Below are 17,709 nucleotides of genomic sequence, written 5' to 3'. Positions count from 1 at the left end.
GCTGCTGTAAACAGGAATGATAAAACGTCTAGTTCGTGGGCGCAACATTGTACGTTATAATTAATATGACTGCTGTTACTACCTAATAGTTGGACACGTATGGGAGGCGAGGAGGATACAACGTTCATTAATCAGAAAAAGAAAGAAGAAAATAGTAAGTAAGGAAATAAAAAATAGGAGGGGGAAATTTCGAGGGTGGGTTCCCCATTCCAGGACACTGTTGCCAGCCGCTGCTCGCCCGTCTTGATCCAGGAGACCCCATTGGGTCTTCAGGCCAGTTCGGGCGAGAACGGCCTCCCAAGGCTCCCCCAGCATCGTGCGTATCAGAGGCGACTGGGCGTCCATAGGCTTGTTCCGACATTCCCATGTGGAAGCTGGTATATATAAGGGCCGGTTGTCCCAATACAAGGAGCACTGATTTTTGGGCTTGTTGGTTTTCCATCACGGATCACTTGATCGCGCGCAAACAAGGACAAAGGGATGTATTGTGTTGTCCTCACCTCCCTTTGTCCTTGTTTCCGCGCGCTTAAGCGATCGGTGTCCCAATACATAGCTGGAAATTTTCGACTGCGCATTTCCGCATTAATACATGTTCCGCAGAATGCCCGAGCAAACAATACACTAAGCCTGTCAAAATTGCTTACCCGCCATTGGTGGTCTAGTGGTTATGGTGCATGATTGCTGCCGCAAAGGTCGCGGGTTCGAATCCCGGCCGCGGTCGCCACATTTTCGATGGAGGCGAAAATGCCAGAGGCCCGTGTACTTCGATTTAGGTGCACGTTAAACACCAGGTGGTTGAAATTTCCGGAGCCCTCCACTGCAGCGTCTCTTCGTGGTTTTGAGATTTAAAAACCCTACAAATATTATGTTTCAATTACTTTAAGCACATAACATGTCATTATTATGCCTGGAACGTGGGTATCGGGTGTCCCGGTGTAAAAGCGAAACAATAACAAAACAATGCTGACATTCATTTTATGTCCGACTTGAAAGCATACCGTAGACTCTCCGTTGGTAATTCAAGAGAGAAAACGTGACAGGCATGCAGATAAATGTATTTCTTGCAAACTTATCCTACAGGCAGAGAACACATACGCAGACTTAAACAAATAAAGCAAAAAATCAAAGCTGCGCAGTCCAGGTCCTTGTTCACCGACCTACATTTTCGCGGCGTTTTCCCAGCCCGAATCGGAATCGATTTTGCATTAGGCCAGGCTCCTACCTCGCCGCCTTTCGCAAAGCTCACTGCTGGTGACGCAAGGCGAGAAGCAGATTGTGAAACGCACCATGCTCTGGCAATTGCTTTCTTTCTTTTATTTGTTTTATTTTTTGCTTCAGGCGGTGTTTGCCAGTATTGCTCGACACTATACCAAATATTCTCAGTAAAGTAAAGCATATATCCTCCCTCCTCGCCCTTTCCAGTACCACCACCAAAAGTCCCCTCTTAATTATTCGCTTCCCAAATTACCATTACCAGTTTCAACGAAGGTAACACCCAGGCAGGGAGATCTAAGAGTGAGGTGCTGCGTAAACTGAGCTAGGACTATACGGTTATTTCTAATGACTGAACTAGTGTGAATGCAGTAGATAATGTTAGGCAGCACAAAACTTTAACAAATATAAGAGGGTTTAGAGCCATCCAACGCGGAAAAGAAGGGACATGCATGAACTCAGCAACGCATAGTCAGGAAAAAAGCTACAAGCGGAGTTAAATTATGAGTAATTACCTGTTAATCTGAAAAATTCTTGCGTGGTATCGGTAGCATTGGGAAAGTAACATTGTTAAACTACAAGATCTATTTGCAACCGGTACAACATGTGACAGGTCTTTGTATACGTTCTTACTGCCCAATTTTTTGGACGACTTTGTGAATACGATGCGATTATTTAGAGCTAACGTAGAATATAAATTTTCGACTTACTCACGCATCGCAAACTAATGTTTGTTTTATTTGGACATTAGGTGGTAGTCGAAAGCTGCATCTTAAAGGTCATATCATAGCACAAAAGGAATTTGTCCTTTTGGAAATTACAAGCAGACATTGACAATGATGATGACGTGGCAGTGAAAATCAGATTTCTTTATATATGACAAGTTTCCTTTGAAACCTTCGAATGTTTTGAAATAAGATGCTGCCACCTCCCTTGCTAGCATTCCTCCACTTGATTTCATTTTTTACTAGTTATACGGAATGCATCGAGCATGAATTGTATGAAATGACTAATTGGTTTACTAAATAATGTTCCCAAAGGCACACCTCTTTAAGAATTAAGATAACACCATTATCAGAGTATAACAAAGTTACCAGTCACGATAAGGACAAGGAACACAGATCAATCGTTTATACTGGAAAACGCGTCAAAAGTAAAAACCTAAAGCGGCAGCTATAGACACATTTCTGACAGTCATTACGGTCTCGGCACGTGAACTCTCACTCAGCGCTCCTTTCCTGTCCACCCCATTCTACACACCCCCTTTGCCCTGTTATTTTTTACATGTATTTCATGTTTCACGCACATATGGCAAACACCAACAACAAAGCAACGCTCATGGAAATGTGATTACTAAGGAACACCTGCTATGATTCGCCTGCAGAAAGCACACGTTCTCTGTGCGCATCATGAAATAAAAAGAAACTCCTATTCAGTAGCTCCATTCCCGCTTAAATTCTGCAAACATTTCGCCAAAATGACCAATGTGTGAACACACCACGTTCTGCAAGGGATATTTAGAGCTGCAAACAAAAAAAGATGAATGCATCCGAGCGAGCTTAGTTTCATCATGGGCAGAAAATCGCGCGTGTGTTTGGCAATAAGAGGGACAAGAGAGAGGCAGACACCCTAGGGCATACTAATAGGCCCGGAACGGAGGTAAATCGCTTCCCTAAGATGACAAGAGCCACGTTAGGGATTCCTTCGAAGCTCTACCCTTACGTGTTGGTTCCCTAAGCCGCGGTAAAGCTCTGCCGTGCCCGGAACCGGAGATTGTTGCGGTAATCTCGAAAGAAAGGCGACACGCCCGCGGCGCCACGATCCCCGTTCGTGCTCTTGCGAGGCGCGGCTGCGAGGACACGCCCTCTTGCACAGCCTCCATAGGGATGCATGCGCACGAAGCTACCCGCTAAGAGCAACTACCGTGTTTCAAGGAGAAAAATAAACAAAAAAAGTAAAGTAGCGTGCGTCTACAGTTCGCGATATTGCGACGGTGTGAACGTGTAAAATGAGGGGATCAGTCGAGGGGTGTGGTCCGTGGGCCCGTCGATCCATCAACACGCCTCAGGGCGGTCGGAGTACTTGGGTGGTACAAAGAGCACGTCAATTTTCTTCTCGGAACGCGCCACTGCTAAAAGAGAGCAGTGCCGGTGAGCGAGGGTTTTTGAAAGAGAGTGTCTAACTGCTTCTTACTCTTGAAGCTCAGTCTGATCCACACCATTCTGTCTTTCTGTTGTTCCTTTTATTTTTTTCCCCGTTTCGTAGTTCCCAAATTCTCAAAGTGAACTCGCGAAACTTCTACCGCCTGAATGATGGAACGATACGCGGTGGCAACAACTGACTGCATTGTTTCTATGACTACTATTTTCTCACTTCATAAAACAAAGATTCTTGGGAAAAAGAAACAAGAGTGCATTCGTTTGCTGCTTGCAGTTTATTATGCTACTTTTTGGATCTCCTTTTTTTAGATGCGAAGTATCTTATGGCGGAGTTCAATCCGGTGGTGGTGGTGGTGTGCGGCGTGACCGCCCCTACTGCGCATGCGCATACCCTCTCCAATCATCCTCTCCCCTCTCCCTTTTCCACTTTCCCTCCCCCTCCCCACCACTTCCCCTCTCCCCTCCCCCTTTCCACTCTTCCTCTGAAACGTGGGCTAGATGCCGAAATTCTCTCCTGCGCAACACCGCGATGAGCACCAGCGCATGCGCGTCCCCTCCCCCTCTCTCTCCTCTCCTACGCTGCCCCCCTCTCGCACGCCTGCCGACTGCGTTCCCCGCTCGCCATGTGAGAATTAACGGCCAGGCTAAGGGAAGACAAAACGCGCGTAGCGTTCCTCTTCGCGTTCCACGACGCGAGGTCGGTAGCATGCCCAAAGAACGCAAACGGAATGCGATCGTGCAAGTGCTCCAGCTTCGCATCGCCTCATGGTCCCCTTTAGCGGGAAATGGTGTGATTTTTCAAAAGTCCATGGTTATCTGTCCCTGGTCACTGAATTTATTTAGGCTTTCATATCTTTGTTTACTGCTACATGTTTCCGTAGCTTTTTAAGTGTGGAACACTGTAGGGGTTATGCTATTTGTGCTTTTGCCTGCGTTGCGCCAAGTTGCGACAGCATACAATGACAGCATACGAAAGCACACCACAGACCGGGCCCCTGAAGGGCTCCGCACTTAATATTAAAGAGAAAAAACACAGAAAAAAAAACTGCAAATAGAACCAGAAAGAAAGTGAGGAGGAAAGAAAGAGAAAACCGAAGAGAAGCAACGAAGGCTACCCAGTTCCGCGCTTCCTTCAGCCTTGGCAACAATACCGGGAATCTGCCTTAATTTTTTTCTGTAATGTTATCAACCTCACAAAATTAGTTTTTGTCTTGTATCTCCTTTTTTTCAATATCCATGGTTATCTGCCCCTGGCCACTGAATTTATTTACGCTTTCATATCTTTGTTTACTGCTACGTGTTTCCGTAGTATCTTTAGTGCGGAGCACTTTAGGGGGCCGGGCTGTCGTAGCCTGTGATCGTATACTGTCGTCGTAGCGTGGCGTAACGCAGGCAAAACCACATATAGCATAGCCATCTGAGCGTGCGCTTACGCCAACTAGAAGTTTTATTCCTCTTGTTCTTCGAGCGCCTTGATGATGATATTAACGCAGACAAAACCGCACATAGAATAGCCAACTGTAGCATAATGAGCGCACGCTCGCGCCAAATAGAAGTCTTTTTCTTTTTTGTTCTTCAATCTGCTGAGTCAGAATGTCTATAGCGTGCGAGGCCCTGCCATCTCACTGAATGTGGAGGCTTAAAATACGGAGTCGAGGTTCCTGAGGATAGGACGGCCATCAAAAAACAATGACCGAAAAAATGACCAGCACGCGCTCTCTCCGTGCTCTTAATCTTCTTCGTTCCCAAAAGACGTGCGCCGCTTTGTACCACTAGACGCTCTCTTCGTCCTCTTATGCTTCGATACCAGAACAGGTGCGCCGATTTCTTCGGCGTTGGATGCAATAACTTTGATAGGCGAGAGAACGAGCACAGAGAGAGAACGAGAGAAATTCCTGGAGAGACGGGATTCGAACCCGCGTACCAACGATCCGGAGGCGGGCGTCGTAACCACTCGGCTATCCAGGCACGCTAGCCGCGCATAGCATAGCCTTGTCTAGTATAGTGTGGAAAAGAGGGGTGGTATGGAAGTTAGGGAAAGGAGGAGGGAGTAAAACATGGCGTAGAGAGAAAGAGAGAGAAAAGAGAAAGAAAGAGAGAGAGGAGAAGAGAGAGAAAGGAAGGGAAGAAATACACAAAGAGAAAGAAAATGGAAGCTAGATATATATAGAGAGAAAGAAAGAAATTGAAGTAAACATAGACGAAAAACACGTAGCAAAAAACCAGAAATAACAAGAAAGGAAGAGAGGTAGAAAGAAAATAAAAATAAAGGGAAATAAATAAGGGTGCCCAGCTCCGCACTTCCTTCGGGCTTGCCATCACTAGTGCAAAGCTGCCTCAATTTCTTTTCTTTTTACTAAGGCGAAAGTCTTCTATGTATGATATGTCGAAGAAATCCTTCATCTGGCTTTGACAGCATGAACAGTACCAAATTAAATCTACAATGATGCCATCTTCTTTTTAAATGGTGGGTCCGTCCGAGAGGTCGTGCAACATCACGTGAGGTGCAGATGCTTTCCCTGCGGGGGGAGGGGGGACAGCTTTATAAGGATTTGCAGTGTGATCAGTTTGACATTGTCGCATCCAAGAATAAGTAGAAAGCATCAAAATAAACGACCCTCTTACGTTGGAAAGTGGAAACATCAGCCGATCTTCTTCCCTTTTCATTGATTTCGCACGTTCGTCGCTGTCCTCCCGAGGCATATATTTGCAACGAGTCAGCTTGTAATGTCAGTGCAGTGAACTAGAGTTCGCCAGATGCAAGCGACCACCTTGAAGCATTGATGGCTGAAAACGCACGCGCATTTCTGGCAGACTGGACGCACGCATCAAAACGAAGCAATAGGACAAGCAGCGACAGCCACGATTTTGGCACCTCCATATAGTCACGTGACTAACAGCAATCGTAAAAACTGAAGCAGGTATTTGAAGCAGCCACCACTGTGCACCCCTATGCAATAAGCATTCTGATGCAGACTACAACATGCCGCACAAAATACATGAAGTGACACAGATAGTGAAATGTACCCCACTACGCTGCATTCTTTGTTTGTGCCTACCTTCATGAATAATGGCACCGAAGAGCGGCACCACCAGAAGAAGTAGGCAAATAACGTAGGAACTCGAGGAATCATTCACTTCTCGCAGTGTTTCAGCCGCTGGTGACTCCAAGGAAGAACTAGTAGCAATTGCAAGAAAAGCACGGAGAAAAATATATTCAATATCGAATGCCGAACCTACATGGAAGAATGAAAATGTGTTTTATTACACGCCATCACTGAAATGACAAGGGGAGCCTTCAAAGCGGCTCTTATCGGACGTCGCACTTGTGAGCTGCGCTGTTCCAGCGCACGCCGAGCGGTGCGTAGCTTCATGGCATACATGAATACCAAGCGCTGTTTGCTGCCGTCGTCGCGCAGGCGTAAAATAGCATACCTAGAGCCGGTGCTCAGTGTCCCGCGAAAAATATCCGGTGTAGATGCCGAGGCAAGACCCCTAGTACACTTCCCGACGGCCCTCGAAGTAGGGAGAAACTTAAGAGAGCCTTTATGCTTTATTCCTATGCGTTTCCGCGTGCCTGTGTTGTGTGGCACAGTGTTATAGGCGTCGTTGTCGTCTCAAATGACAGGCAGAGGGTAGGAAGGCGATAGAAATGACTGGGCGTGGAATGCTAAGAAGAAAGATCTGTACGTGGTGAAGCGCCGAAATGAGAAAGTGTCGTCAGCGGTAAACGAGGCGTTCTTGAGAATAAGTATTGGGACCCACAGTGTGCCCATATTTTCATCCGTTGAACTCGTGCCAGTATATGGCGATGGCGAAATTCCTGCTTCCTGGAATTCCCAAATGGGCTAGCATTAGCATTCACAGGCTGGATTCGGTAAAGTGGTGCTTTCGGAGAGCGTGCTCATACGATTGCTCAGACACTGACCACACCGTAATCAAACGCTGGCCTCTTTAGACTTATATAAGCAAAGTATACCGTGTTTCTGTAGGTTCCCTGGGAGTAGCGCCCTAATTATGCCGGGCGATGCAGTTCCCTCTCAGCAGGACTTCGTAGGTATTATATGAATGATTCATGACGTTGGCGCTATTTAAGCTCTACTGTTCTTTGCCCAGCGACATATGTTTGTTGCTCACATGAAACACTCGCGCTCAGTGTCCTTCTATACAGCAGTGATTATGCGCCGTACAGGCACTACAGGTAATAAAAAAATTTGCAGTGGCTTAGCTCGGCTATGCCAGGATATACGTAGCGTTAGCAAAAGTTCAGCTGATTATTCTTAGCTTTCCAGATTGTCTAGGATTATTAGCCTTCTTCTGTTCATTCTTCGTACGCTGAACCGCTAATTGCCAGGCAAATACTTCGGGATCCGATGAGATAAGCTTCTCGGCTCTTTTGCGCCGTTGAGCAGCATTTTCGCACTCCTTCTCCATGGCGTTACCCACCTGCAAACGCCAGTCAGAGGCGCGCGGCTTCAGCACAGTGTCAGACGGCGACTGCACAACGAAGGCGAATAGCTGCGCGCGCGCTGGCGCCAATACGTCTGCCAAGGCTACGACGTCCCTCTGGAAAGCGCAGACCGGCGGCGGCGAGTCGCGCGCGGCGGTGCCGGAGTCTGCGCGCTAGCCGGCGCCAGTTTGTCTGCCGCGGCTACGACGCCACTCCTCCTGAACGCGCAGACAAGCAGCGGCGAGCCGCGCGCGGCGGTGTCGGAGAGCGCGTGAGATGCCAGCTCCGGTGACCCAGCTCTGTGACATCACTGATCCTCGCGCATGTGCAGCACGGCTCATGACGCTCCACGCGAAATCGGCTCCGGCTAGGCAAGTGTAGCTAACGCTACAAAATTCACTCCAACCACTCGTCATCGGTATTATGGCATTTCCGCCTGCGTATAACTAGAGCGAGGAAGCTACGAAACAGGAAGACGGCTCTAGCAGCCTTTACCATGAGCACGTGGTCATTGCCGAAGTTAATGCGAAAACATGCCCATTCGTTTCGAAGCCCGTAGTGGTTGCTTGGTCACACTCGAAGCATTTCTGTTTTAACAGCGGAGCGTTTAAGCCGGCCTTAATCTGTCTGTGGCAAACAGAAAACTCACACGCGTCGTGTATCTCTCCCACCCTCTGCCTTTCACAGTGACCTTGGTTGGCGGGGAGTGGTGTCACATTCTGGAATCAGTCAAGTAAAGGGCTGCATCATGACACTAAAGAACGCCGACAAGGAATGCTTGGATAGTTTCCGCTTTCGGTTCAGCGAGAACACGCCCGCGGGAAGCGGAACACGTCTTCCCGCGTTGACGGCTCAGGCTACGAACTCCGCCTCTCGAATTTCTGAAGCGCTGTGTGGTATATGCATGAACACAAGCGTAGGTTACCCTATTACTGGGAAGGGCACACCTTGGCGTTTATGTCCTCAAATGAGTGCATATCGAGTATCAGTGCTATTGGCTTGCTGATGTCATCTTTTGCGTGGGATCCAGCGTATGCTGTGTCCAGGGGTATGTAAATTACTTCAGCTACCACAAGGGATAAATCATGATATTCGGCGTTAGCCGTAGGGATGGAGACGTGCCAGTAGGCATCAACGTGGGTGAATCCACGTCAAACAGCGCTACAGCTACCAAACACCAATAGGCATTGTGCAAGCTCTCATATATCAATGTAAAGAAACAATCAATTCTACTCCTGAGAAGACACGGTTCACTTTTGTGTATACTGATTCCTATGACGGAGGGATCAGCCATGTTTTCTCTTCGATAAATTATTTTCATGTTTGCAATAATAAACCACATATCTCTCTCTTTCTTTTCTTGCCTTGAACGTTTGTTTTCTAATTTTATATGCATGTTTATCATGATTATCATAGGTGAAGCAGTAAATATGTTTCGTGCGGAATTGTAACAGCTGCTGCTTTGAGCGCGCATAAACTTGCGTGCGGAGCGGAGAAAGGCAAAACAAAATAAAAGTGACAAGACGAGCGCTTCAAGCTCAAATAGAAGTTTTATCAGTTGTGAACTGGCGCTATTCGAGCATTTTCCGGCCGTCATTTTCCATTCACGCTTTCCGTAAAACGATCACCACCTCGTCCTGTTCGTCGTTTCACCTATTTCGATCGAACGGTTCTTCTCAGGACCACATAGACGTGTCTAAATTGCAATGAGCTTTGTTCTCGGGAACGATAAGTGATCATAGGCCTCTAATGTCATTGCAATGTTAGCCGATAAAAGGGCACTCCCGCAATCTTCTACAGCGAACAATGGGAAACACAGGGTTGCGTTTGCTGTGGTATAAAAGGTACTGGGAAACAGTAGATATTTCTTACACGCTGTAAGTAACCTTGGATAAGAAAGAATAACTTCAATAAGATGATTGACGTGCTTTTTTTTGCGAACTTGAGGCATTTAATTTTCCTATATTGCATGCGAATGTACACTAATGTTTTAGCGGACAATTATTTTGAGAAAATCCGAGCGCGACCGACAGTCACCCTTGGTAGACTACACAGCTATATCTACTATGAAGCAGATATTAAAAAAACCATATGAGGAATAAAATATCCTAAAAAAAAGCCTCAAGCATATTCCAACATTATTTCACGACGATAGAAGAAAAGTACCCTCTTCTACATCATGTGTGATGTATGGTGCGCCCACGTATTTATTATGGCGCGTACATGAGGAAAAATAGTGAAAGGCCTGCCGGCGAGAGCAATGTATTACAGAGGCTTACCCTCTGTTATTATCCTTTGCTTGACTTCACATAAAAAGAGCGATCTCTATTAAGGTAATAATGCGTCATGAAGTTCAGAAAGACGAAATGAACCAGCTCAAGAAGAAGAAATGGATAAGCCCGAACACAAGCTACAAAACCACGTCTTCCAATGCACGAACCAAGCGCGAAAATACAGTGCGAAAAAGAAAGAACATCGAATATACGTTCTGCAGATAGGTTAATGAGAACTTTGCGGGTGCATTGATCCGAACAGTTTGGGTTCCCTCCTTGGCAATATTTTATTTACTTGCGGATGCGGAAACCATTATTTCTCCTTCCTTTTCAAGAAGGAAATTAGTTTCTACGCCTGGGTTGCCACTATGTGGACAAAGAAAAGCTAAATACGTACAAAACAGCCGCTCAACAAGCTGCCAGTTGCTATTGAAAACACACGGTAAGAAGAAGAAATAAAGTGAACCCACTGGCAGTTTTGTGGTTAAACGGTATCTTCTCTGTGGCTCGAACCAAGTGGTAACCATTTGTCCAGGGAGAGGAAAAAATAAAAGAAGAACGTTGAAGCTAGATTTGAAGTTGATTCACACTTTCGTTTTTTTTTCAGGAATTGACAGCTTTATTATGGAAGGCCAAACTCCTTTGAAGTAAAAACCATCATTCGTTATTCAAGTCCGTCAGTAGTTTACAGTCATTCCTCCGCTGATGACAGCGTTTTGCAAGGCCGAGTCCCGCTGAAATAATTTGTATAAGCTCTGCCAAAACATTAGACATGACACTGTTTTCTCCACGATAAATTGATAAATTCAACAGCAATTGCAGTAAATTGTTGCTTAACAGCTGCTAATAGTGGTTTAGCTTGAGAAATCCTGTAGGGTGATTCCACGTAAGATCCAACAATCGATGGCTGGTCGACCTCTCAAATTTATTTCAAAATTTTATATATTATTGCCTGATGAGTGGAAAGAAGAGATCCGCAATTTGTTTTGCCGCCAAAAATTTTTTCGAAGCACAGGAAATCAATAATGACGAAGAGGTGGAGTGGAGCGCTCATCCACTCTTCTGTTTTGGCCAACTTTCGTTATGAATTGCACAAAATGTATTAAAGTTAGGTAGCTGAAATTCCTTTAACTCAATATATGCATGTTTTTGCTTCTGCTCAGGTATTTTTAGTTTTGATGTGTAGTGCACATGTTTTTATAAAAAACCTTGAAATTGGCCCAGGAAACGTTATTTTCTTTACATTGAAGGTCTTTATCTCGAAAAATCCTTGTAGCAGAGCGACAAAAATTGCGCATTACGTTCTTCGCATGCTTATCTACCAAACTGCCGAATCTTATATTTATGTCATTTTTCAGCAAAGAGATATGATCGGGCTAAGTTAAAGAAAACACCGGACAATGGAAACTTATGACAATTAAAAAAACACACTTTTTATGTTTCTTAAAATTTGTCCACTTATTCTCCTCCGCATCAGCTTTCATAATCATTGAAAACATGTTGCATCATGTCGTTTCACTAATAGTTACGACCCCTCCAATGAGACCCATAGCCGAGGATTGGCAATTCCGACTTCTTGCCCAGCAAGTGTATAAAATGCAGGCAGGATTGAATTGCTTTTTATTAAAAGGCCAGCAGGTACCCAAAAAGGTGTTGCCGCCACTGAAGACGTTAAATTTTGAAATTATTTCGTCACTGCAGCAGCCATGAGCGCGGGGCTACCGAGCAGGCGCGCGCGCACCCGAGATGCTCGTTGTAAGAGACGGCGCAGTGAGAGCTCGTTTTCGCGTCCTCAGACCGATTGAGTTCGAAACAGCAACACCTCTCGGGTGACTTGAACGCACGTGCACCGGTAGTCGCAGTGATCTGGTTAATGACGTCGATTTCTTTTTCAGGGAGCATAAGAATGTCATCGTTAAACTGTGCGTTCCGTGAAGATCTTTTATTGCAGTGGTAGCAAAAGCACGCGTAGCACAAGTAGTCCGTCTCACTGGCAGTCACTGATCTTTCGGGCGTTAAACGTTCCTTCAAAGCGTATAAGCCTAGGTCGGTAACTCTGCGAAATTTTGGCTTCTTTGCAATAATTAAAGGAGTACTGACACGATTTTGAGACATCGCAAAAGGGACATTTTTTGTTTCGTTCGTATGCAGTGTCAACGCTGTCCACACACTGGAGTCGGAGAACACGTATAAAATATTTTAATTTGACTTTGAAGTTTTCGTCGCTGAGCATCTGCAAGCCAGCCCCACTGCAAGGACATTATCCCGACGAGTCAAGACAGTTCCCCCGAGTTTGCGAGTTCTGCGTCCTGCATGCAGCCTAAATCGCAGAAATCACTGTCAGGGTCACAGGACGACAATTCACTCATCGTTGTTTATGTGCACCACGAGCAGATGACGAATTTGCTGCTAGTACGTCGCGAGTTTCTGTATCTCCATGACGTCACACTGCTATGAAACGACACTGAGACCCCCTCGATATCTAAACCGAAAGTATCTCTTTAAGGTGGCGCTAATTAAAATATATACGATGCATTCCCAGGCACCACAATAGTCGTTTTAGGTTTCTCGACACCAGTATTTTTATTTAGAGCAACAATCCGAAACTTTTAAAAATTCGTGTCAGTACTCCTTTAAGCTTCTTGTGCTTCGAAAGGTAGTCTCCACAATACACTCATTCCGAGCTATACTTTCTCGCCATGAGACGCACAGGAGAAGCAGAGTAAGAGCAAAGCACAAGAACTATCCGCGCCGAATGAAGTGCGAACAACGCACCGAACGCGCGGCCAGTTCAGGCCGTCTGCTGCCGACATCTAAGATAGGCAAGTGCATCCGGTTACCGATAGTTTTGCTTTTCTTTGCTTTAACATTCCATATTTTGCTTTGCCACTGAAGCGCCACTTTAATGCTTTCCACTGATCGCAACTGGCGCAGCGCAGATTCTCTGGCAGCAGCGTGTGTGAAGAGAGCGCTCATAGCTCCCTTATAAAGTTTTCATCTTGCTTCCATCTCCGCCGTGTTATCAGCGCCTAGCTGCGATGCGAACACAGGGCGGATAAAATAGCGAAGCTCCAGTGCACGTGCGTTCAAGACACCCGAGAGGTGTTGCTGTTTCGAACTCAATCGGTCTGAGGACGCGAAAACGAGCTCTCACTGCGCCGTGTCTTACAACGAGCATCTCGGGTGCGCGCGCGCCTGCTCGGTAGCCCCGCGCTCGTGGCTGCTGCAGTGACGAAATAATTTCAAGATTAACGTCTTCAGTGCCGGCAACACCTTTTTCGGTACTGCTGGCCTTTTAATAAAAAGAAATTCAATCCTGCCTGCAATTTATACACTTGCTGGGCAAGAAGTCGGAATTGCCAATCCTTGCCTAAGGGTCTCATTGGAGGGGTCGTAACTATTAGTGCAACGACATTATGCAACATGTTTTCAATGGTTATGAAAGCTGATGTGGAGGACAATAAGTGGACAAAGTTTAAGAAATATAAAAAATGGTTTTTTTTTTAATTGTCGTCAGAAGTTTCCATTGTTCGGTGTTTTCTTTAATTTAGCCCGATCATATCTCTTTACTGAAAAGTTATATAAATATAAGATTCGGCAGTGTGGTAGATAAGCATGCGAAGAACTTAATGCACAATTTTTGTCGCTCTGCTACTAGGATTTTTCGAGATAAAGACCTTCAATGTAAAGAAAATAACGTTTCCTGGGCCAATTTCGAGGTTTTTTATAAAAACATCTGCACTACACATCAAAACTAAAAATACCTGAGCAGAAGCAAAAACATGCATATATTTAGTTAAAGAAATTTCAGCTACCTAACTTTAATATATTTTGTGCAATTCATAACGAAAGTTGGCCAAAACAGCAGAGCGGATCAGCGCTCCACTCCACTTCTTCGTCATTATTGATTTCCTGTGCTTCGAAAAAATTTTTGGCGGCAAAACAAATTGCGGATCTCTTCTTTCCACTTATCAGGCAATAATATATAAAATTTTGAAATAAATTTGAGAGGTCGACCAGCCATCGATTGTTGGATCTTACGTGGAATCACCCTGTAGGTGTATTGTGCTAGACGCATCTGTATATATATATCAGAATGTTTTGCTCTCGCATTATCGTTTAATGTAAGCACAGATAATCTTAACCCCAGTCATAAGCTGTCGGATTCGTGAGGGCTTCGTGACGCAATCGCTCATGACGAGGGTGCTGGCAGCTAGCATGCAAGAAGGACGCACCAGACGCTGTCGTGGTCGTTTCGTCCACCTTAAGCGCAGCCCCCGGTCAAACATGGTTGCCTCTACAAGCAACGAAGCTTTCTTTTCTGTAAGCACAAAATAATTCCTTTGGGGACCGGCGCTTCACCACGAGGATCTACATCGGTTGTTTTGTGCCACTAAATTACGCACCCGTCAAGGTGGTCTAGTGGTTATGGTGCTCGACTGCTGACCCAAAGGTCATGAGATGGAATCGCGGCCGCTGCGGTCGTATTTTCGATGGAGGCGGAAATGCTTGGGGCCCGTGTACCTAGATTTAGGTGCACGTTACATTACCCTATGTGGTCGAAATTTCCGGAGCCCTCTACTGCGGCGTCCCTCATATACATATCGTGGTTTGTGACATTCAACCCCACCAATTATATATTGTAATATATGCGATCAGTCTCCGGTGGCGGCGCCACAAGAATGGCGCGACGTATTGATCCGTAAGCAGTCTATGCTCCTTCGCAGGGAAGATTGTACTTGCGTCCGTCCGCCCATTATGTAACGCGTAGCGCCAACCGCTACTTTCTTCACGCTCTTGAAGTGAATAGCGGCACCATCTGTAAGTGATGCAGCTGAATAATGCACGAAAAAGCTAGTGACCGCTAGCATACAAATAAGCATAAATTAATGTTTCACAGATAGGATTTAGACTCGGAACCCGCAGCACAGAAACCAGATTTTCTAACCATTGCACCACGCGCGCACATTCGATTAAGCGAAATGGAACACCTTTACAAATATCCAGCGTGAAAGCAAGATGGTTTTTTTTCAAAAGCAAGCCAAAGGATTGGACGCTTGGCACACGAAAATCTTAGATAAGACATACAAGACAACACGCAGGCAGTGGCTAAAATAAAGACATTTAATGGTCATCATACGACTTGAGCCCACTGCGCCATCAAAACGAGTGCGCGGAAAAGTTTAAAAAAAATTACAGCAAGTGTCTGCGCAATAACGGTGCCGATGTAGCCGCAATGCTTGCTCGATAATGAATAATTTATCCTGGGAAGTTTCTTATACAATTATTTCACGATTACAGACCAGCGCATTTGTTTGTATTTCTGTAGACCGAAGCCTCCAGCATAAGTCGGCAAACTCACTCATTGAGTCGACTCACTCGGACTCACTCAGACTCAGATCGAGCCGTGAGTCCAAGTGAGTGATAATTGGGTGTGTTTGAGTCCGAGTGAGTTGAGAAATGTTTTAGTGAATCTGAGTCCGAGTGAGTACAGCTGAAGAAAATTCTGGTGAGTCTGAGTCCGAGAAAGCCCTAAGCGCAAAATATAATCCATGAGTGAGTCTGAGTGAGCTCCACATTTTGAGTGAGCGCACCCTAATTTCTGGGAAACAGAGAGTCAGTGAGGCGCAGGAGGCAAATCACACGCATGGAAAACTTTCGTTTCTTTGCGCGGACAAAACAAGACATCGCAACAAGCACTGTCGGCAGAGCCGCCTTTCCGGTGAGCGATGTAACGGCAAAGATGGGCTGTCGAGCGCACCTCAAGTTCTCACTACTTGTAGAAGAGAGGTTTTTTCTATGGCTTCCAGACAAGCTCTGTCCCTGTGCATGCTCGTTGTATAGAGCATAGATTATTACACTGTAGGAAATCCGTGCCCAGACAGATCAGGAAACCTGACATATAATCTTCAAGATGAGCTGTCAGTTTGATAACACAAAATCGCAGCATGCGCGACTAAAAAAGTTCACGATCGCTAACGTGCGTGCACATTTCTGTACAGGAATAGAAACTTTCAACGTTGCTTCTAAATAGTATTCGAAAAGCGAATGACTCACAGTTATCTCTAGTGGTGTGCCTTCTTTTTTAAGAACAAGGACATGACATACTCATAACTGGCAGTATGATGAGATACGGCGACACTAACTATGATGACGTAAACATGCGACTGGAGCACTTGGTAGTACTCATGCTAAATAGTGATCACTGCCTAAACTCAACCATCGATAGTCACTATTTCTTGTTTCGTAAACTTCTACGGATCACAGCCATTTCGTACGTTGCACTCAGACTTGATTAAGGCGAGAAGCTTGCAGTGCACAAGGAGTCAATTTATGCTGAACGTAGAATTGCGCCTTGTGGAGGTCGTTTTCTTTTTTTTTTCGCAACTCCAAGCCCGAAGATCCGGTGCCTTGCACGAAGATCACGCCACACTGCGAGCCCTCGTTTCCATTTTCTCCAACTATTCCATTTACGACACTACTCTCTCGAAAATAAATAGGAAAACGGTGGATGAAGTGGCCAACAGAGAACTGAGGCTTCAGAGAACCTAAGTTGATATCCAGCAGCTTGTAAAGAAAAGCGTGAGCGTAAAATGAGCCTGTATGTAATTTTACTAATTGATGTCGCCAGTTTTAGGGCTGATTGAGACAAGACTGAAATTTGAAGGCGCACCCTAACAGAGAGTCAGTGAGGCGCAGGAGGCAAGTCACACGCATGGAAGACTTTCGTTGCCTTGCACGGAGAAAACAAGGCATGTCAACAAGTACTGTCGGCAGAGCCGCCTTTCCGGTGAGCTGTATAACGGCAAAGTTGGGCTGTCGAGCGCACCTCAAGTTCTCACTACCCGCAGAAGAGAGGTTTTTTCTTCCGCTAACAAAGAAAACGGTGCCTCTCTGAAACATGCATGGAGCGTCTTGGAGTCAACATCGTTAGAGGAACCGGTGTTTTATTTAGTTACAATTCCTTTAGTATTTGGTGGCGCTGCTAGACCTACAAGAAATACAAAAAAACATGGGTGATCCCTCCGTCATAGGAATCGGTATAACACGAAAGTGAAACGTGTCTTCACAGAAGTAGTGCTTATTGTGTAGTGATATATGACAGCTTGTACAATGTCTATTCGTGTTTGGCAGCTATAGCACCGTTTGACGTGGATGCACCCATGTTGACGACATGTCTCTATCGCGCGAAGAACGTTGTTTGCCTTCTGCGCTCCTGCGAATTTGGTTTTACCAGCCAAGTAAAGCTTCTTCTACAGTTTCGGGGACAGTGTCAGATGCTATCACTGATACCGGTGAGTGACGCAACGGCACTGAGCGCCTGCGTTTCACTGCCACCGTGGCGGAGGGCACCGACCGAGATGTGCGAGTGTGGCAAGGGCCGCCATTACTGCAGCGTGGCTTCGGACCCGACGAGCCTGTGAGCCAGCCTGGAGCCGCCAGGGCCTCCTACATTAGGCCACCGACACTCGTCTTGGAGGCGACGAGGAAAGCTGAGAACATGTCGGATGAAGCAAGCTCTGCGAAAAAGGTAAGAGTGGAAGATCAGAGCGATAACCATAATGAGAAAACATCGACCTACTCACTTAGTGAAGAAGAAGATATCGAATGTGAT

At 45.8% G+C, this 17,709-nt stretch overlaps 1 protein-coding gene across 1 annotated transcript in view; it reads right to left on the bottom strand.

Annotated features, from left to right (window-relative positions):
• Positions 1–17,709, bottom strand: part of LOC119387643 (neuroligin-3) — a 249,646-nt gene that overhangs the window by 54,919 nt on the left and 177,018 nt on the right. The gene's annotated exons all lie outside the window — the stretch shown is intronic.

This window comes from Rhipicephalus sanguineus, chromosome 3 (genome assembly GCF_013339695.2).
Source record: "Rhipicephalus sanguineus isolate Rsan-2018 chromosome 3, BIME_Rsan_1.4, whole genome shotgun sequence".
NCBI lineage: Eukaryota > Metazoa > Arthropoda > Arachnida > Ixodida > Ixodidae > Rhipicephalus > Rhipicephalus sanguineus.
This window is presented reverse-complemented; position numbering and strand designations above follow the sequence as displayed.